The 22911-nt window shown below is 46.0% G+C and overlaps 1 protein-coding gene and 1 long non-coding RNA gene across 5 annotated transcripts in view; one reads left to right on the forward strand and one right to left on the reverse strand.

Moving 5' to 3' along the window:
• Positions 1-22911, forward strand: part of LOC111251588 (Krueppel-like factor 6) — a 401643-nt gene that overhangs the window by 222420 nt on the left and 156312 nt on the right. The window contains exon 1 of one of the 4 annotated variants that reach the window (XM_086989570.1): positions 10566-10774. The exons of the other annotated variants lie outside the window; for them this stretch is intronic. The gene's annotated coding sequence lies outside the window, so the exon portion shown is untranslated. Of the gene's footprint in view, positions 1-10565; positions 10775-22911 lie in introns of those variants that run through there. 4 annotated transcript variants of the gene reach the window in all.
• LOC147755654 (uncharacterized) lies at positions 2-1578 on the reverse strand. The gene is made up of 2 exons (XR_015327915.1): positions 1186-1578; positions 2-760 (listed from the first exon to the last, which is right to left on the reverse strand). It is a non-coding gene; the product is annotated as an uncharacterized LOC147755654 (long non-coding RNA).

Consider the following 22911-nt stretch of genomic DNA (forward strand, 5'->3'; position numbering starts at 1 on the left):
ATTTGGTTTTAAACGTGTTATACATCATCCTTTATTATTGTGTCACGTATTAGCATTTGGAATCGGTAATTTATATGCGGTTAGTCACTTGGTATGGCTGTTATTACAATTGTTGGATTGATGCTTGGTGTCTCGGTCCGCTACGGTTGTTTGGTAGTGGTAATGACGGAGGTACCATCAGTGTCTGTACATAGGTACGTAAATATTGCCCTAAGCACCTAAATGACGATTCTCTCTAACCAGAAGCGGTGATCGATGTCGACTTTCATTGCTTGCAATCCTATAAGTATGTCCAAACGGCTTAAGCATTCTGCGTAGCTTAGGTTCTCTGTTCTACGCGGACGACTACGATTTCGTGCACTTTTCTCTTGTATCGACACTCCGTAATATTGCATACGCTCTACTGATGACGCCAATGGCAAGTGCGATGGCGTTCCGGGTCAGCAGTGTCGGTCGTACCGCACGCTTCTAGTTCGTTCGTTTGCCTGCTTCAAAGATTGGCGAGCTGAAGTAATGGCAGACACTTGTATCGTTTCGAAAATACCGCCACTATTCGCCGTCGCCATCGCGGTTGTTGTTATTTAACATCGTAACCGCTGCTGTGCGTTCATGCGACGTGTGCTTGTCAAAACTTGACCCTGATGGGGGGTCAGCGACTATGCGCAACCGTCAGTACCCGCCGAATGCTACTTCGAAACGGCGTAGCAAAATCCAGCTATTCGTTTCAAAACAGTTAGCCGCGTCGAACGTTGAGATAAACCTGGCCAAAACAGTATGATTTATGTACGTATAATATCGTGAGTTAGTACATCGTAGAGATTTGTGAACATACACACTTGCATTGAAAGCAAATAGTGACATCATGAGCTCTATATATGTAATGTACGACAAAAAAAAGGTTTATCTGTAGCATGTCTATGTGAGGGAATTTAGGATCTAGACCTTAAAGTTGAATATCCAGTAACAATGAGCCGAATCTAAGGCCAGATTCTTCTAGTCGATCTACCTTCTAACAAGGGAAACTTCGATCAGTGTTATTTTTTACGTAGAAAAACTTATGTGACATTCACCTCTATGACCGTAATTGATACTCTTAAGCCTCCGCCGCATGTCATGGCTAACTCCTAAACATTTACAAGTTTCAATTTGTTTAGCTGTTCTCGTGAATTAGGCATGTATACGAACCGAAAGCAACTGGTTTGTCTCAGTGAAACCTCTTTTGCACCGATGCGTCATCATCTCCAGTAGCTTCTTAAGCACTTTCTTTAACAGCAGAGCCTCAACTCGTTTACCAGCAGCGCTGCTTCCGTTACTGCCTAGATATCTGTTTTGCTAAAGAGCTTCAATAACTTCCGCTCTGTATTACGTATCCCGTTCGTTCGTGCTCTTATCTGCGGCGTGTTTTCGTAAGGCACCGGGAGAGTGTCAGCCCAAGTCCAAGCTCGAAGTATTCAACGACGGCACGTAGCGTAACTAGCCTTCTGTCCCTATAGACGTCCCTTAGGGGCCAAAAAGCAATGGGGTCAGTGCCGAAGTGGAGATGAGTGTGCCACTTTGTAGCTTAACTTTTTGCCTGCGGCCCGTCGTCACGGCACAACCGTTTGGTCACCATGAATCGATCCATACAAATGACGGGCTCTTGAAGCCAGTACACACCTCGTTATCCACTCAGGACTGAGCTAAACTGAAACAGTCTGGACATCAACAAAAAGAACTTCACGGAAAAGGCGAAGGGATGAAAAGCAGAGAGAGATGCGAGAAATAGACTGGGTAATTTTCGATAGGTGTTTCCATAAGAAACACAGACAGTAACCGAAATAATCAAGAATAACATCGAATCGCGATAGTTTTTATTCATTTTGCCAATGCATTTGCAACAGTATGACGAGCTGACGATTATGGTTTTCGAAAATCTGCCATTGCAATATGTATGAGTGTTTGTTTAGCTTGAATCGAACATGTGGAACCTTTACTCTATAGGAAGCGTGAACAATGTTGAAACATAATGGTCTGTCGCAAGCAACGAAGCCAGCCAGATCGAGAATGGCTATAGAAATCATTAGGTTCACTAACTACACTCATTTTGCAATTAATAAGACGCGACTGTTCTATTGGTAGCGCATTTCAGCTCATACTGATATAGCTTATCATTGTTTGAGTGATTTACCAGCACCCGTATATATCTACGCTATGGGTAATGGGTTATAGGTTGGCAAATTACTGGGTTAAGGTCGCTGTCATTATTTAAAGTGATATCTGAGCTCAACTGGGTCAGCAAAGTTGCAAAATCCTATTCGAATTCTATTTGTATTACACGAATGAGCCATTTGTCGAGTTATCATATTCAGGCATAGGCATAGGCATAGGCATCACGTTTATGCGCACACGTATACATAATACGAGTAATTTGTTCAGATCTAGGTAAAATGTCAAATAGTATCTAATTAATATGTAATGTATGATTTTTTAAAGGAAATATCGCTTTTTGACATGAGTGAGTAACGACAATGTAGTAGTAATAACAGTAGTAGCACCAGCAGCGCATATTTATATCGGAAATGGCAATAATTAAGGTAGATATTTAGTACCGGTATACAGACAATTTGGTAATATTGACCCATAATGTTATAACATAGCTTATATTTTAATGTGTTTTATAGTCATAGAGTCGCTCGGATCGTTTGTCTGCAGCAGTAACTCGTATGCTGATCAGGTACCGCGCAAACTTTCCTTGAAGAAGTTTCAGGAACTCAGAAAGATTCGGTAAAGCAGGCCGATTTGTTGTTGAAATATGAAAGATGTTTACGAAACAATGATGAAACAATAATCTGTTTGCCAGCTGATAAACATCATGCTTGGTCAAAGCGATCAACTATGAGCTGAATAGCCGAAACAGTGGCGTTTACCGGACGGCGCATGGCCAACGGGATGAGCTTATTGATGTGAGTTCTTGTTGAGGTGTACCTTTCTCAATTATCCAACCGGGCACGATAAGATAGGTTCATTAAGGCTCTCGTATCCTTCCAATGCGTTTATCAATACTATTGCTTATAAATAGACGTATTTCGTTGCGTAGAGTCTGTAATGCTTTATTGCAATTTCTACTTGGTTCTTTCGTGATCCATGCACTAGGCCGTATGTGCTGCTACGAAGATGAAACAAGGCCTTTTTTATGCAGTGACATTCAAGATATAGTATAGACTTTTGCAACTAGGCTCAGGTTGGAAGTCAGTTCAAAGTCTGTTTGGACGCTATCTTACATTTTTCTATTAACATATTTCTCTGAACCGACCCAGAAGATTCTGATTAACATAACGATCAGCGAAAACTCTATATACACATAGACACCTTAAATATAATACAGTACATTGGCTCTCTACTCTTGCGTTCATTATGTTTTCCCGTTTCCGTCGCTCTTATCATAGGCGCGAAATACATACGTATGATTATTCGTAATACGTTTTTTCCCCTATGGTACATATTGATGTCATTCCTTGCTCATTCACTGATTCGTGATCGGATTTTGAGACTCGTCCGGACTCTTATCCCAAAACCAATCATTTAACGATTAAGCGAGTGAAGGCGTGTTGTTTTCTCCACTGCGTCACCATTTGTAGATCTTGCTGCTGCCTTCTCAGACATTTCCACCTACACCAAATAGATTTTGGTGAAACGCTACAAAAATAGCTGAAGGCGCCATCGTCACGCCACATGGAAAGCAAAAAAATCGCCTACCTTTTTTTTATTTACACTGGTCGCTTCATCATCCCTGTCATCGACCCTAAGGCCACCAAAGTCGCACCTACTTTTCCGTCGGATAACAGTGCGCGGGGGGGAAACGCACTCGTGTCGACATGAGTGGAAATCATTAGTTAACATTTAATTAATACATCTATCTCTTCTTCTCTGTATATATGTGTATGTGTCCGTGTGTGGCATGCGCCAGCTTAAGGAACCTTAGAGAGGAAGCATAGAAAAACGTTGGGCGCACCAGCTTTGCAACTGTAACTGCAGCGTAAATAGTAGGATGTTGGCTGCTTATATAGCAGATCGATTTAGGCTTCAATTGTCCGGATATCGGCCCATCGAATTGTGTTGCCGAAGGGTAGTTTTTGTTAGCCTCAGAATAGTTGTGCCCCCACGGGGCGGAGATTTGCTGTGGCGAACTGCTGAATTTATCAGTCCCTACTGATAGCGACTCTTTATTCTTAGGTAAGCGTCGATTTGTTTGTTTGTACCAGCTGCTTAAAGCAAAAGTTTTGAACGAAATAGACCGAAATCATTAGTGTAACTTCAACCTCGACACGTAGTAGAGTTGAGCCTTTTACTCTACGCATTACGAGCATAACTCTGTGAAAGTGTCTCCGAGTACCTGCAAAAGCATTTATCAACATTTTCTAACGTCCGCCTAGGCTTGTCTTTGTTTGACTTTCTATTGGTGCGAGTGAGGACAAGCGTTGGACGCGGCCGATAGATCAATGACTACCGTGCACCATTCTGTCGACTCGTATCGTTTTTTTTACTGTGTAGGTCTCGCATTTTTTACTTTCCTCCCCTTTTGCCCGCTTTCTTCGTATGTAGCGACATGTCATGAAATGAAACAATCCTAACTCATTATGCCACTCCCCCTTAGTGGATCTAACGTGAGAGCGTGTGCGACCGTCCCAGCATTGAACGATATACATGGCTAAATTCTTCTATCATATTTTTTCTGTTTACAATACTTGCTTCACGTACGTTTTCTTTCTTTTGCGCCTGCGCTAGTCCGGATCAAGGCGGGTACCGCCGTCGGTTTCCTGTGCTGATATGCTTTCGGTGCTTTCATTCGATGTCCTCTCGTATGTCGTAATAGCAATTCTAGTACTGGTTATAATATTGGTAGTCTTTCGCTTCAAAGGCACGTCTGCCTGCATGCCTGTCTGTGTTTAGCATTCGGTGGTCGTACGTTCCGTCAGCCGGCGCTCAATCCAATATTCAGAACTCGCTCGTTTAGAGACGACGGCTCTGACAGGAGCAGTGGTGTCGCTTCGACGGGCACCGGCTGTTCAGTAAATTGACTCCGATCTGTGAATGTCATTGATTTGTTCGTTCGGAGGAAGATTTCCGCTCTGGGCAGAGACACAACTGCTGGCCGACTGACTATATGGCTCGCTGCTGTTGCCTCAAATCGATAATGGCTTGTGCGTGACTTTAGCGGCAAAAAAATCTAGAGACGGCAGAAGAAGGTGTTGGGGAATGGGTGGAGGCGACGGGAAAACGCAAGCGGAAGAGAATATAAAAGCAAAGCAGAAGAGTACGTTCGAGCAGGAATAAGGCCATCTGATTAGTTATGAAGCTTTACGACGAGACGCTTGGCGACGCATTAAACAAGCGTGTGATAAACTCTCGAACTATAGATCAGCCCAAATGCTGCACGTCATCTCGAACGTATCGACGTTACGGTGACATGAAACCGAACATCTCGGCAATTATAGGCGACACGTTACACACCAACCTATACGCGAACTGTTTGATCAACTAGCAGAAAAAATCGTTTCTCTTCTTTTCTGACGTTTGCTGACGTTGGACTATTGCACATATATTAAGGATATATTTCTGATGTTACCTATAGCTTAGTGCACACATTCTGACGTTAGTTGAGTTGCGAATACCGCTTGCCAATTGATAATTTAATTAGATATATACCTATGTGACATCAGGCATCGTGACATGAGCGGGCGGCATATTTCGCTAAGAGGGATCTCACTCGTTCTGTCTACGTTAAGGCGACGTGAGCGTTCCGTGTCGGCGGAACGACGAATATGAGTGAAAATGTAATCATCTTCTAGAGGTTCACCCAATGCAGAGAAGCAGTACAGTTAACTCAGCCGGGGCTATTTCAGGCTGGTATAAACATAGTTATAGAATAGAGATGGAGATCGCACGGACCATCGTTGTGAGTTACGAGTTTTGAGTCAGCTAACGGACACACAAATAGACACTAAAACGTTTCATGCGCCGACAGACCTCTCTGATCTGGGCCGATCTATATAGCCGTATTCTGGATAAACATTCTTTCTGAAACGGGCCAAACGCGAGAAGAATTCTAGAAAGCCAAAGCTTAGCTAAACTGACGTCTGCCAATCCTTTTTATGTATACGATGCGTCATTTTGCCGATGGCAAACAACGTTTTAATGTTCTACTAACTAAACTTACTATAAAGTTCTATAGTTTGCTCGTCCAGTGCCAGCGACATGGAGATGTGGCCTCTGTCTGACTATTAAAATATGCTGATATATATAGCGGTTTAATAAATGCCATGCAATAATTAATTTTGCACAATGTAGTTATCTATACTAGAACGATTGCAGAAGCACTTCTGTATATATAAATGGTTTTAAGGCTATAACTAATAGCGATTACGTCTGTGCTTGGTTCTGTAGCGTGGGATCGGCTGAAGCGAAGAAATTTCTTGCGTGGTCTGACTTCTATTTTTTTTGGCCTGACTGTAAGGTCTGGCCAGGAACCGCTACTCTGTTCATTGTCATTGACAAGAACTTGGACAGAAGTCGCAATAGCCACAATGGCCGTTTGTTGTGTTATGCCGGCAGGCTGGTACTGCACAGCCATTATAAATGTGCCCATTTACTGCATCGCGCTAGCTGTCGCCGTCGTTAACGTTCGAGCGGTTACGGCGAGCTAACCTACGTAAACAAACATGCCACCGGCGGCTACCGGCCATCGCCAGCTATGACAACGAGTGTCAATACAAATGTCGCTGCTGCTGCTAGCGGAAAAAGTGCAGCGTATTTTAGTAGTAGAAGTACCTAATAACCGCGCTCGTGGGAGGACGAACCAACGAAGGAGTGGGGAGGAACGGCGTTACCACATCGTGCACGGTAGCCGGAGGAAGTTTACGTTACGATCACGATAGAATGATTGCAACAACAACATCATCAGCGACAGTATCAGCAGAATCAACAAATACGAAGGACGCCATTGATACCGGTATGTCTATTGCCGCGTTCCACCATCAAGAATAATAGTAATAACAGTTTGCAATCGTTCGTTTCGGAAAAGAGCAAACACGCCACGACACGATGAATAGAGAAAAAGACGACGACTCAAACAAATCCGTAAGATGCAGGCGAATAGACAGCTGAGCCGCCATTTCGCTTCTGCCGTACTTACGCTTCTTGCCGTAATGAACAACTCTCAGTTAGCACAAAGTAGCAGTAACACTAGATATATCAATAGGCCGGGTAGAGATGGGTATCTGATAACGATAATAATACAATCGGCGCTAGTGTGGTCGTCCCATGATAAAGATATTGTGATGATTTTGACAGAATGCCGCCAAAAGTCGCCACACAATGGATGCGGGGTAATTTGCAACCACCACGAGCAGGTAAATGTAAAGCAGTTTAATGAAGCCGCTGAAAATCGTCGCTAACCATAATGGCGATATCTGTAAGTCGGATGTTTACTTCCTTTCATTCCGAATTAACGTGAAGCTGTTGACTGGCTGAGCGAAACAAAGACCTAAAGCGTCGTTGTCGTCTACGGTAGAACGGGTACCGCATTGATACTTGGCAACGCTCATGCACTAGGCAAGCCGTAGCCTGCCGCAGCACTGAAGCTCGCAACGAGTAAATAATCTTACAAAGTAAAAGCTTCTCGCGAATGATGTCTAGTAGCGAATCGATGTCTACATCGATATTATCATCTTTCTACGCTGTATGTGTGGGTAAATTTACGTTGCGTCATTTGGCGTCTGCTAAAAAGTAATACGAACTCGTCAGATGTTTAAATGACTCAGATATCAACATCGTTTAGAGATGAATAGGTAGGTACTGAAAGTACAAAACAAGTGAGACGGAGAAGTCAATCCTAAACGTGATTTCAAGAAAGACGCCACCGCTAAAATGACTCCATTCAAATTCAAATGGCGAATTATGCGACGAGAGAATACAGTATAAGCGTATCGGCATCACTTGTTCAGCTTTACCATCTACGCTGCACAACTTCAACGACAACTTACTTCTAGTAGTATTCGTAATAGAAGCAGAGAAGCTAGAGTGGGCATTCCAGCTATCCGCCTGTCTCACTTTGATATAAACAAGCAACCACAGTCGCAACGCGACCGAATGCTCGTTTCATTTCTGTCCAGCCTTCGTCGCGTCTTTCCAAAAGCGGAATCGAAGGGACGGATGACAGACTTATGAACGAACGGACGGACGGACGGACGGGCGGAACAGGCATGTGAAGGAGAAATTCACTTTTGCTACTGTCTGTACTGCTTCCGCCGGCCCCACTGCGACTGCTGCATTACCATTCTAGGCCGCGTCTCTCCGCTGGAGTCTACCGACCTATCAGCCGGAATGAAAAGTTGGTACGGATAGAAAGAACGTACGGTGATCTTCAACAGCTGCTCTGGTCAACGGTAATGTTAGCAGCTGCCCTGAGATTGAATAGCCGTTATCAGCCGAGATACTGTCAGTTTAAGCGAGCTAAGCCCGCTTTCCAACGAGATGCACTCGTCCATTGACGTGCAGGGTATAGGTGAGTGGGATAGTGCGCGGAGAACGACTAATCGGGGGGTTGGTAGAGTTAAGGTAACGCGCACAGGAAAATCGGTAGGAAAAGGGGGGTGGAAAGCAACCGAGACGCTCTTATGCTTTAGTGTCCGTCGGTAGACAACTTCACGCCTTCAAGCACCGCCAGCTCTTACGCAGGCACTTTTCCTATATCCTGCCATCGCGTCCTGCTCTACTTTCGTTTTCTACCGCGTCACAGAAGTGACGGCGGCGCAGTCTTGGAATGGGTTCTATTTTTTATGGTAATCTGTTCACGGTGCGGCTAACTCATTCTACCCTGCGTCGTCTTGTTCACCAAGCGACCAGCCAAACCGGCGGCCGGCAGGCGGCGAGCCTTCCAGCTGGTAACCGCCTATGCGATTTCTCGTCTCTCCACTCTTCTCTTTTCGTCTGCTCTGAGCTTTTCTCTCCACGTTTCTGTCCCGGTTCTCTCCGTCTATTCGCTGTGCAGATTTTTCTCCAAGTGCCGCACCGTCGTCGCCTTTCCACTTACTGTCTGCGCTGTCTTTGGTGAACCGCCACCGATCCAAACTGGCGGAGAGCATGCGACTGCAATTGGATGACTAGTGCTGCCGCGTGGTCATATCCGGGCTAGCTTCTCTGGGCCATTCTCGTTTCGCACGCGTTCGCTGTATTAGAAAAAAACGAACTACCCAGACAAGAACGAGGATAGCAAAAAGAAGAAAAAAATAGACACAGGAGAAATGCCCTGGAAGTGGAAAGACGAAGCGATGTGAAGCTAAAAGGAGAGCAACGAATTCAAGAGCTGGTGGCATAAAAGAAGAGGTAAAGGCGAAGGCCAACAAAGAACGGGAAAAAACACCGTCCGTATCTTAGGATGGGTCGAGAGAGGACGACGGAACAAGGAAGCGCGATAGATGAGCTAAAGACTTCTGTTTTTGCCAGTATAGTATTTGCACCATTTTGTTATCGCGGTTGACTTTGTTGCAACGGCCGACGCTGTTACAAGTGTAACTGGGCTTTTTCGGAATAATTTTTGGGATAGAAAGTTGGGCAGGTGTTGCCGCCGAGGCTCAAGATGATGCTAATAGAAACGTTCTAGAATTTGGATGACCTAACACAAACGCCTAGTATGGTAATATTTAACGGAAATCAAGTCCATATATATATAGCACCCTGAAACTTCAACAATTTATTGCACCATATACATACTTTCATAGTATATTGACACTGTAAAATGTATTTTTATGTATCTGAACAAAAAAAGGTTTTGCATCGCGTTCAATTGAAGTGAATCAAATCAAACCATATGATTCGCCAGCGGTCAGTGTTTTCGCTACGGTTGGCGCAAAACGGAGGCCAACTTCTACCGTCAGGCTCTCCATTGACGAAGTCAGAATTTTACACCGGAACGTGCCGTGCGTTTGGCTGCTGGTTTCAGTTGATTTCGTGCTCAGAAGACACATACGCCCATTGAGACTGCTATTTCACTTTGTTTTAAGGCTGTTGTCTTCTTTTTCTTACCGGCTCGTTAGTCGACAGTAGGATGCTTATCGGCCCACGCGGCTGTGCACATTCTGGTCGCCGTTGTCCAATATTCCCCCATCAAATTTATAGAGTAGGTCAGGGTCCGCCAGCTCGGCCTTTCTTGCGCTGGAACCCCCGTTCCTTTATGCTCTAATCCCCCATTTTATTGTTTCATCTGTTGTGATTTCTCGCGCTATATCAATGTGTCCCTACTATCCGTACACCTCATTCTTATTCCGGCCGCTTTTATCACCGCTTTTTAGCATAGGAACGATGCATACTGTTCAAACGCTTGAATTCTCATTGAACTGTTCGTTAACAGCCACTAGTCTATCGTAGCAGTAGAATCACTCGCGTTCATACACCTTCGTTGCCTTCTGTCATTTCTATTCCCCTAGACCTACTAATTCTTTTTCCCGCAATTTCGTCCACTTATTCGTAGAGTATCCTATATAGCTTCTCCTCGTCTGGTTGCTCTCGCCTTCCTCGAGAAAGAGAAGGACAAAAGGTATAAAAAGGGCAAAAAAGACTATTTGGCAAGTAGACGATGGTAACGATGATTTTAAGCATCGCTAGACGCTAAGTAAACAACTTACTACAAAGATGACTAAGAGAGTGTGTCGGTGCGGGTAATGACGCCCTGTCTAAAAAGAGCCCACTCGTCGTCGTCAGTGCGCAGACAAAAGATGTCGTGTAAGGACAATAACTAGTGAGTAGATAATGAGCGTGAGTAGGAAACGGAGATTGGTTTGCGACCAAGTAAGCCCTAAGATGGCTGTTCGTGTTAGCTTAGGTGACATTGGCGAAACTGGTATCGTCGTTATGACAGCTTTTCGAACTAGGGCTACTCCTGGTACTGCTCATTTTACGCCTCTAATCTGCGCCCGTCATCTTACCTGAGCGACGAGGCTATGTGTAGGCAGTGGAGGTGGTAATGATTTTAATGACAACGAAACCGGTCACGGATGAAACACGCAGCATGAGGCACCACCCGTTGGTGACATCAGAGGACGAACTGCTTGCTCTTCCTGGAACCCCAGCATCGAGCTAGACACCCTAACGCAGGCACAGTCCTAGGCCGGCCGCTATTGCATCAATGGCGACACGGTTCTAGCACGTCGTTTAATGCTCTCGCGCGTTGCTGAATAGCGAAAGCGACGACCCGCTTAATAACGGCTGACTACTGAAGGCACCGACTGAAGCTGCAAATGCAAAAAGAATCCGTTTCCCTTTTTGCCTCTTCTGTACTCCTTCTAGTTCGGCCTCCTCCCGTGCCCCGTCTCACCCAATGACTAGAGCTGTCTCGCTGATGTTATCTAGAAACAGCTTGCAAGATGCGTCTAAGAAGGTTTTTAAGACAGATCTTAATTACTCGTCTGTGAGTAATGCAGTAACCCTCGAAGGCAGCAAATGCAACATAACAGCGTTTTTGAGGAGACATGGGCCTCTGGCCCAGGAAATCAAATGGGTAGAGACGACGGTAGCGCCGCTAAGCTGGCTAGCCCAGCCATAGTTGGTTTAGCGAGGATGCGTTAAATGGGGCGATCAGTCGGTTTTTATAAGGCACATGGATGCTACAGATCAGGCAATTGCCGATGCTGTTGATAATAACGTTGCTGTTGTCATGGTTATTGTTGTTGTTGTTGCTGCTCAGTATACGTTAAATACAATTTAGAGACGATGACCTCGTGCTGAAACTCATTTGCTTACGATAATCAATGCTTATTACGGAGATTGAGCTCATCTGTCAGATAATTCCTTAAGTGAACTGAGACGGCAAAGCTTCCGATAAGGTTCAACTCGTTGAAGGGCCTCTTACTATCTGTGTACGCTGTTCAGGTCAATTAAAAATGTTGATCTATTATATGCTTAAGTGAACCGAGGGTAAAAAAGAAAGCAAATAGCGGTTGATAAGAATCAAAAGGAGAACTAATTCCATTTGATTCGAGATAACTGGTCTGCATCATTTCGCTTTACTGATAGCCAACTTAATGTCGTGGAAATGGAATCGTGAACCCCTTGCTCACATTACAGTTTACTGATTTGTATGCACACAGCTTTGTGTGCGCCGATATCTGTTTTTGCATGATTTTTTACGTGATTTAAATTCGTACTAAGCTTTATTGCTATTATATTGCATCGGCCCAGCTGAGTGTTTACGTTTGTGATATTTCTTTACCAGACTCGGTGCAACATTCACACATGTACATATGTACATACAGAATATATAAATGCATATCTAGTGACAAGCAAACGCGTACACCGCTATCCAGGCTTAGTTTCGCGTAATGCCAAACGCTTTCACTTCCTTTCTATGGATAAAAGGCACGCCACGAGCTACCTGTTTTGCTTGAGATGTTATCTTCGAGGGGCGGCACCAAAAGTTCTGGGTACTGCAGCTGCTGAAACCACTACAATCATCGATCTGAAAAGCACAGAGTTGAACACACGCGCCAATCGTCAGGAGGGAAGCGACCGAGGGAAAAAATTACTTGCATTTGCAACGTGCAGCTCTGAGATATGTGGCGAAGTGCCGAATCGGGAATAGGTTCAGAATCTGGGGGAAATTTGTGAGCTTACAGCTTTTTCGGTACTGCTTTATGGTAGGGAATGGCAGAAGTGGTCAAAATGGCGTTTTTGAGGGATGGTCACACGCTCCGAAGTATCAGGACAAGCGCTGGCATCATAGAGAAGGAGCAACAACGTCTTGTTTCCTCCTTAAACAGAGGTGATATTCAGTTTAGGCCGATACGTGCTTCAGCACCAGGAGCCGGGTCTGCAGCGCCTAGGTTCGACAGTTCTTCCACTGATGTGTGCGCATAGGAGGCTGTGTATGACTGAGTTTGGGGATAACAGGAAGCTAGAAGGTGGGTGCCAAAACCGAGGCAAGAACATTTTCCACTGCCACTCTCTGTTCCACCACCTGGGCCAATCTTCTGCCGTTTCTACTACGCGCTCCGCTGGTCCCACCAGTTCTGATGCTGCCGCTGTCCTTACACGCGGATAGAATTAGCTATAGCGGCTCTTCCTACGGCGCTGCCGCTAAAAGGGGAGGTTCAAGCTAGCTCACGTTAAAAAGAAGCCCCCAAAGGAGGCACCAGCGAAGAAACCGACCCATTTCAAACGGACCAATTTATTCTCGAACATTTCCCGTTTTTTCGTTCGTTTTACCGTCCCGTCACGATGACGACTAAACTTGCTGCTGCTGCCGTTTCTGCTACGATAGGGTGGTTGAAGCTGCTGAGACTGGCTGTTACCCAGTGTTTCAACGGCGGAATTTCCGGACGTCGCTAGGAATGAGTAGCAGCAGGGGCAATGTTCCTCCTAGTACTCACACATGAAAAGTCTACGAAGCGCGGCAAAAGAAAGCCCAGCTGGCAGTATCGGTGTCGGCGCATGTCGAACGACAGTGAATTCGACAGCGCCGAACGATGGAGGATATGCGAATGTCGGTCCCAGATCCACAGTTCTGTTGAGTTAAAATGAGGAAGACAAACGACGATGTAAAAGAAGTAACAAAAAGGCAACACAGAAGGGGACGAAGAAAAACGAAAACCCACTGAGATGACTGTGCTGCTATAGCACACAGTCTTTCGCGTGCACGGCCAGTATTCGCGTTCTGGGAAGTGTAGAGAGGGAAAGAGACGGTGAACGTGAGCAGGAGATAAACGCAAGTCGACGTGTGCGACAGGGGTAAAGACGACCCAACACTGCGGCCACGTGTGTACGACGCAAAACGGCACAACAACAAGGGCAAAAGCAAACGCCAGAAGATACAGGCAACGAAGCAAATGGTGCTACTAAGGCGATCGCTTAACTGAGTCGGTAAGTGCATGTTCTGGCGCTCATTTATGATTCAGCGTCCATAGTCTTTGGGAAACTCCGACCACACAAAAGGCAATGACAACACAGGAAATAGTGGCCGGCAATGGGGGCAGAACGTGACTTGTGGGTCCTTGCCAGTTCATGTGTGTGTGCACCCCGATTTCTACGCTCGGCCATACGTATAGATGAGTAGGATGTGCCTGCGTTTGGCTCACCAACTATTGCTGCCGCCTATCTCCTCGTACTTATGACTTCCATTCGGCTGCGTCGTTTTGCGAGTCTGCTGTATAGAACTCATTTATGTTAGCAACGTTCCACAGACGGTTCTGCATATCTCGTTTTCCTCTGTCTCTCGTTTGTTCTCTACAACCCATCTGACCCAGTTTCTCTTCGTTCGCCGTTGTCCCTTGCAAGCTTCTCGTAGTGGCCCTGTCGAAGCCACGCATATCAGTGCATACAAGACTGCGCGCACACAAACGTAGGGCCGCACACGCTGCAATAACTATGCTACGCGATGATATGTAGCTACGCCGGCGTTCCCCTTGGCCATCATTGAGGTGCGCCTCGAAAGCTTGGTCCCCTGCGTTCATGGTCAGAATGAAGCAATAAAAAAAAGTGTTAATTCCTTTTTGCGTCACTGTACGTCCCGGCCGCTGTACTTGCTTGTCGCCCGCCATACATTGCATGCGACATATCTTGTCGTAAACTGAAATGGCTTATATAGAGGTATGGGCATCTGCAAGTGGCCACCCGATAGCGGCCTCGGCCAGTCGTCGACACCGACTGATCAGCTGTGACCCTCATACTCGACTCATGTGGGCTGCTAACGCACATGACGATGAGGAAAAATTTCGACCAAATGGAACACATTGATAAGAGAACTCGTGAATACTCTAATCACTTCTGCTGTACCAGTAATAGTTGCTTCTCCATAGATAGTAGCCTACAGTGCCATGCAGGTGCGGCTGTAAGGCAATACCGCAAATAAGGTACACTGCACATCAATACGCTTCGTGCGCTTCATAATATATATATATATATATATATATATATATCATTGGGACGAGAAAAATCACTTAGTGATAAACAAGCAATATAATTTTGGGCGTTACTGTCGAAGTGGGCGGCGAAGGGTGGCAATGTATGGAGAGGGTTTTGTATATGCGCGAAGAGAAAAGAGAGCGAATATCGCGCATATGTCGTCGATTCCCGTTAGAAGCAGCCGTCCAGACACCCGGTGCCCCCGGCCTGGAGCAAAAGGCCTCTATAATTGTCCAAGGAAACGAAGCCAACCTGGACGGCCAGTCTACATGTTAGAGAAACAACGAATAGTTGGCTAGGACAGCAGGCTAGTTCCTTCACGATTGAGGCCTTAGACAGAAACTCACTGCTGTTGGGCTTCAGCATACTGAACTTGCACAACATGGAGTTAGAACGAAGAAGCGGGGGACGTTAAGGGGTGTGCTTACTCGGCAAGAAGTTGTAATCACCAAGCCCTACCGAGCCAAACCTGGTCAGCTCTTCTTAACTGAGCATGCTTAGAACCTTCTTTCTTACTATAAATGTGTGTGGGTGCGAGTGTCGAATCCGTGCAAGCTGAAAATAGCTTACAACAGCTGCTTAGCGAAGGAAAGGATGAGAATTAAGGAGGCCACTACGAAACGCACCATCACGGGGATTTTGGGGAGGCCAGCTGTGGGTCAAAGAAATGCCGAGTTAGTTCGCCTGGAAGCTTTCAGGAGACTCCGCCATCGCAATGGACAGAAACGCCGAAACTCCGAACCAATTTTACCGGGCTGCTGGGACTTTGGCAGACTGACCAGGCGGAGAAAAGTTTCCACAAATTGGAGATATCGGTCTTCAAGGGCTTGAATACACTCTGAAACTAAGAAGAGCTCTGGTTGAGAAGAATGGATCTCGAGAGAAGTAACTGGAAGCTACTACAACACTACTGTCAACTGCTCCAGCACCAACAGTTTATTATATGCCGAAATTTTTTGGACAGGTCATTCCGTATCACTTTATGTAACAGAATTACTTAGAAAGGTGTAAAAAGGTCAGCCATCTGACATTTATTCATTGCGAAGCGCACACTGTAGAATGGAGTAGAATATGTTGTTTGTGCATAAACATCCTTTGAATAAAAAAATCATCATACGATGGCAAGTACAACGATTTGTAATGAGAGAGAAAAAACTTGTTCTTTTCTCACGCAAAACTTTTAACTATATAACGAAAACACTAACTTTGCGACCTATTACATCTGCCATCTAATTCAAGATAGGCGTCTAGTAGCGAGGTGACCGGCACCAATTTAGGCGATGTGACCGGCTAATTACCATAACTATTCCTCGGTATTCTCTCTTACATGCATGCAGTACCAGGTTAACTTAGAACGAATAACTTGACACATGGCCTAAAACCAATGTGCGTACCAGCATTATACGCGAATCGTACTACATAACCTTCGTCTGCAGTCACATTATTCGAACCATTTTAGCTTCTAGCATCTCTGTCCACGAGTTCGATTCGTATTTACTGCACGGTAAAATTGAACGTAAGCGGCCAGAAGTTGTCCGTCGACCCGTCGACACGACCCGAAACGATCACAACGACATTTAGCGGAACATCGCAGACTGTACGCCGTGCAATCATCAACGTGGACCATGTGGAGATCTCCGTTCGTATTTGTTTGTTTGTTGGTTAGAAAAGCAACGAAGCTCGAATAAGCCAGCAACCACACGGTGATAAAGACAGTGTGACATATAGACCCTTTCAGACCGCCTGGCCCTCTCTGTCACCGTCATCGACATCATAATGATTGTCGCCTTGGCAGTGATCGACGCCAATTGTACGACAAGCCATAGACGCTGTCTCATCGTGTGGCTGTGTCAGACTACACGCGGCGAGGGGCTAATGACGTTGATAGTAATCGTTCCTCGACGATTCTCCTCTGTCGTAGTGTTGTTGTCATAACATATCGCTGAACGCTGTAGTAAAGCAGAGGCAGCAGCAGAACGAACAACGGCAGCGGTGAACGCGTAGTCGTGTAACTGGCGCGGAGCAGCAAGCGCGCCGCGTTTGCGCGTCGGGGCTAAAGTGAAGGGGGATGTTCGGCCGCTATGAGCTATGCTAGTGGGCAGCAGCTGCATCAGTATCAACAGTGGCAGCGACAACATCATTGCAGTTGTATATCTCCTTCCACTACCGCAGCTGCGGCGGCGGCGGCGGCGGCGGCGGCGACGGCAGGAACTTCAGGTCATCGACCGTCTGAGTCCTCTGATTCAGCCAGCCTTAGAGCCGCTACCCATCGGCGTCGTAGCCATCGTCGGTAGCAGCCCTCTCGTTTCTGCGCCTTGTCTATCCTCACTTTCAACCACATTTGCGACGGTGGCTGCCGCACTGCTAGCCAAGTGCATGTGAAATGAAAATGATGGCCGTTCCGGCTGAGAAGGCATGGCAGACGCTAGCGGCCTCCAGCCAAAACAGCCATGGTAGAGGCAACGTCTGCCAGGTAGATCCAACCAGAAAGCCCGCTCTGTGCCAGCAAGGCAATACACCAACTACAACCTCTCCCATCACACATACATATTCTTTGGGCAAGTTGGTTGTTACTGCTGCTGCTGCTGGCCTATCGTATTCTCCTCGGCGGTAAGTGCCAGCCAGGGTAGCAGGGCCGGGTTCACCGGAAGGCTGAAAAAAAAAGAACAGAACTGCTTCCCACAGGCCAGTTCGGCCTGCTAGCCCGGATTTTTACTACACTACCACTGATAGGTGTTGCAATAAAAGGCTGTAGCTACAGGCTGCCACCTGCAGAGTCAACGGCAGAATCAGCACCGCGATTACTTCAGGGTGGCAGAGCAAACTCGAAAAGAAACGGACATGGAAAAAGCGAAGGGAGAAAGTATCCGCATGATGTAGACGAAGCTATGATGGCCTCTAGTTGATTAATACTTTTGCATAGGCCTCTATTCCTGTACAATAGCAACGCCGCTATCTGTTCAATTTGATTTTGTTTCGGGAAAGATATTTACTACTTTGTTATATCTATATATGTATACTAGTACCGATTCATTTGCTGTACATCTTATTTTTATATAACAATAGTGACGAAAATACCTAAGACTTACCATGTTATAGACACACACCGTTACATTATTACGTATGTGTCTCAACATACAGCTTAGGACCGCTTGCATCCTAGGCTAATTTTTTTTTTTGAAACTCTGCCTTGTGCGTCTAAACCAAATATTTTTCTGGGCTGCTGAGATCACATCTGGTGACGCTTAAGCGTACACACTTCGGTGTTCTTTACAACCAGCCACCTTCGTAATTATAGATACTCTTAAATTGGAGCTGAGACATCGCAATATGGGCTTTCGGTCCCTAGGATTTAACTTCGGCAACCTTTACAGCGGGCCACCATCTTCTTGACCCGTAAACATGCGCTTCAATATCCGCTGTACAGTTTTTTGAATGTCTGTATACCCACCTGTCTTTCAAAAATAGTAGGACACGATTACAGCTTCAGCCTTCAATCCCGTGATCCACAATAGCGTTGAGTTTTCTTAGATTCAAAAGAGGAGCCCATTAACGCGTACGTACGCTAGAACATCTATTTCTGCCTCAAGTTTGCGATAATCTCGTTAAGACGAGAGTAAGCCCGTTGCATTTCTTGATATCGGCCTCAAGACTTCCCAACTGCATAGAGCCCAGCATCAGGAATTTTGCATCTGACACGCGCCCTTTGTTCCATGCCACATAAATTTACCGAATCTATCTGCTAAAATTGGAACCTCTGGTTCGGAAGCTACTCAGCGCGCTGCAGCAGACATATAAGCTTGATCTATTAAGTACGCTTCACAAATACTTTGAAAATGGCGGCGACGCTTCCTTAATGTTTCCTAGAAACGCCTTGAGTTCAAACGGTAACCTGACAAGGTCCAGCAGAAACCGTTACCTCTGAGTGAATACGTACAGGTTTCCATCACTTCCTTAAAGTTGCACAAAACATATTCCCACAGAAATAGTACTCCCGTAAAACTCGTCCAAAAAAGCTAGTCCTGAATTCATCCCATGTTGTTTTGCTGCGCACAGCCGACTCGAGCATCTATAAGGTGAGAATCTATAAGAAGACGCTTATTCAACCCACTTATGTCTCCAAGACTCTTATCTAATGTGCAGGCCTTAAGCAATCAAAATATGGTACGGCAACAGTACTCTCTCTTAAGTTTCTGTCAAACGCTCCGTTACAGATCGTACGTAGCCTTGCTAGTTGGTCGACCATTTCGTCCGATCCGATCCTCGGCTCAGACAATTCACTCTTTTCTCGCTGCGGCTAATCGTTTTGACAATGCACTAGTACTGACACAAGTGAGATCTATCCGCTGTATATCTCGTACTATATAGACTTTGGACAATTACTGGTACGAGCCGTATATATACCCGTGACGGGATGGGTTCGTAAAAAAAGAATGGCAAAATAGCTTTTCTCCATAGTCATCTATTCTTATGTACACTACGAATACCAAAACCGCAGCTTACCAAACGAATGCCAACTTTTGTGAACTAACCAGATTACACATAAATATCTACTTAAAAATGTTCTCTCTATCCGTCGCATATGTTTCTGTTCGTGCAACATCCTTTTCTTCATCGATCGTTAACCGACCTCGCAGCGTAACCGTTATGTTCACGACAACGGTAGACGTAGCAATGTATTGCAAATCTAAATTGCTTCGGTGGGCCCCAGCATGGTCGGCGGTGCGAGTACTACGAAAGAGTTGATGTTGTATCTTCGAGCTAACGCCAGTGTAAGTCTACCGTTACTACAATCATACGGATTCGCAGGGGAATTGCAGCAAGTAGCTTGTTCTTTTTTCTAGACGCGACCTGGCCGGCTGATTTCCTGCTCGAGCCAGCCACCGATGAGCTCCCAGACTAGGTTACGGGTCGACTGCGAAGGGATACTGTTTCATCTGCGTTTGCTTCGACAGGGCCGATGGCGGCGTCTGCGCCCCCAAAGGCAATAGGGGCTGAACGGCTATGTGGTCATGCCTGAAGAGGCAGCTGGCGTTCTGATGGGTGGAGAGGGAGAAGGGGACCAGTAGCAGTAGTGACGTGGTGTATTGCTACCCCCACCCTCTACGCCAGTCGAGCTGCCATTTTGATCAGTTAGAATGCTGCTGCAGAAGCCGGATTCCTGGTTGCTCCCTCGGGAACTCTCGGATTTCGAGTCCTAGTTCTGTTCGTTTTGCCACTCGTGCTGGTGGATTTGCCTGCTGCTGCGGCTGCCGCCGCCAGCCGGCGGCAGGAGCGACGTCGAAGCCACTCGGAACGCCAGTTCATACTGGTAGCAGCAATGGCCGTGATGCTTGCTGTCTAGCTCCTCTACACCGGCTCTCCTGAGGTCTGCTTCCTCGATGTTAGCGCTCGTTGCAAGTGCTGGCAGCGGTACAACCGAGTAATGGCGTAGATGCTGTGGTGTTCATTTACTCCCAACCAGCCGTTCGTTTCAGCCATCCCGCCCACGCAGACGAACAGGAATGGGCAAGACAGGGCTGTGCGACGTTGCCTACCAGCCCTATCTATACTATTAGGTCCTAAGGCAGACACACGGGTAGTCGGACTGGCGGGTTGGCTGACTGTCTCGCGGACGGGAAAGCCTCACTAGCGAGAATCAAGGAGAGGGGTTGAGGGGCAACCAAAGGGAACAAGTTTTATTCCGACGACATCTCGTTTTCCTAACGACGACGCAGGAGAGAGGATTCGATGCTAACAGCGTATTACTAACAGGATGAGCAGTGCGAGTCGAAGAGTCCACCGTAACGGTCGCTGCTGCCGTAAATGATGGTTTTAAAGAAAGAAAATAGGGATATTTTCAAGAAAAACTGAAATCAAGCCGGACGATCTGCCCAAACGAGAATCAACTCACCTGAATGTGACTCAGAGCGCGCGCATAGTATGGCGCAGCCTACGGATAGGTGGGTCGTATAGTCTCAACGTATTAATTATGTCGCCAGCAGTCTACCAAATGGGGGTAGCTGCATGTTTTTTTATACAGGACACGTAACAGCGTCTTTTGTTTGGCCTTATGTCAGTATACGCTATTTTGGTTTGACATGCAAAAAATACATTTATATTGGTTTGACGGTCTCTGTTGACGAGGTCAGATATTTTATCCATGTTAACATTAACAAGTTTCCATTCATTCGAACATTCCTGGATCGGGAGTAGTAAGGGGTAATATAGAAGACCATTTGGTAAATAATATACGATTGCAACTGCGATCACTACAGTAGGCGGAAAACAACTTGATATTATTCTATGGAAACTTAATTTAACTTACTAATAAAACTAATATATTATTGTCTACATATATTTGCATAGCATATATGGAAAATGTTATACATATAAAAAAATTGTGCAGTAGCTATCTGTTTAAGAAGCTCAACGAGATAGGTCTGTGAGAGAAAATTCTTACGTGCATATGGTCGACGTACACCGCAAAATCTGTTGCATGCATGTGGAATCCTCTTCTGCCGACACCTTTGAACTTCATCTGCTCTTGCCCACTTCTGGTCCGCCCCCTTTTTTCGCTTGTTTTCTGATGAACAACATCCTGAAACTAAACAGAGATGCATATGCCAGCGTCGGCTGAAGGCGAAAAGTTCAAAGCGCGTTATTCGCCCCCTTCATTTGAATTTATCGCTGCTTTTCTCCTCTCGATCCCCCTCTCGTCCTCCCCAGATTAGCCTGCTAGCCTGACTTTACCCGCTCTCGGATGAACATTCTGACCACCTTAGAAGCCACCACTCAAAATCCCAATTCTATATTCTACCCGCCAGTCTTGTGATCCTTAACAGGTCTTGTATGCCTGACTAGCTTTTCCTCGTCTTCATTAGTTGGGCGCAATTAAAATACACTTTCACATGGCCGCGCTGCCCCTTCGTCCTGCCTCATGTTTCTCGCGCGCGCGCAAGCGTGCTAGTTCGCGCACTGTGCCTGTACAACGATTCAGTGCGGTGCTTCGTTTCTGTCGGCTCACTCGCTCCTTCTCTCGAGTACTTCAAACCTCCAGACGGAGCCCGTAAGGTGTAACTAGGTCGGAGCTATGGCCTCTGATAGTATCCGCCTGGGAGGACGGTTTCTGTCTCCCACATGCACACAGACTCGCTCAACTAGTCGAGTTCAGTCGGCTTCATCCCGGTCCAGCCCAAAAATCCCTAGACAGTTGTGCATCTTTCCAACACAAGTCAGCAGGCAGCTCCTTTCCCTTTAACAACTGTCCTACTATATTACAATTGGTTTCGAGAGAGCAAGTAAATATAGATGTGAAATCATACCAAGTGACTCTTTCAGGCTGACAGCTACGAAAAGCTCGGGTTAGCTAGGACGAAGGAAAAGCGTGGAAAGTGGACATCACATATTTACCTAAACGTAGGGAATTATCTCAGTATCTTGTTAAATATCGATAATAGAAACAATACTGCATGGGTAAATCGCGTTCTTACCTCCTGCACCTTATCCAATTTATGAACGTAGTAAAAAGCTGTACCTCATTATAGGACTCCGTTTGTGTACTCTTATTGCTCTTGTGTGGTTAGTTCCTAACACTCAACGGTAGAAGTATCACCGTAGGTGTGTGTATGGTACTCCAGTTTTAGGAGCACCTCTGGTTAGGACGTATGAGGCTAAATATTGCACTACGCCAACTGCTGCTACTTTTAACAACTGATGATACTGCTACGAAGGGGTCTATGCCACTAGAAACGGTCTATGCATATGAGAAATGGTGTTTTAATACAATAGCTTCTGGCAAACCAGCTGAATGGCAGGCTTGGACTATGCGCTAGGGATGACTCGGAAATAGTTGAGGCAAGGATGATTAGGGGGTTATTCGGTGGATGTGGTCATGCATGGGCGTGCTGTGCGCACGCATGCAATTGTTGGATAGCTGCTCAAGGAGGGCCTCACGGTGCGTGCGTCGCATACATTTTACGGCGGCCACCGCTTTGGCCG

The sequence above is a fragment of the Varroa destructor genome, unplaced genomic scaffold (assembly GCF_002443255.2).
Source record: "Varroa destructor unplaced genomic scaffold, Vdes_3.0 BEIS01000005.1, whole genome shotgun sequence".
NCBI classification, from domain to species: domain Eukaryota; kingdom Metazoa; phylum Arthropoda; class Arachnida; order Mesostigmata; family Varroidae; genus Varroa; species Varroa destructor.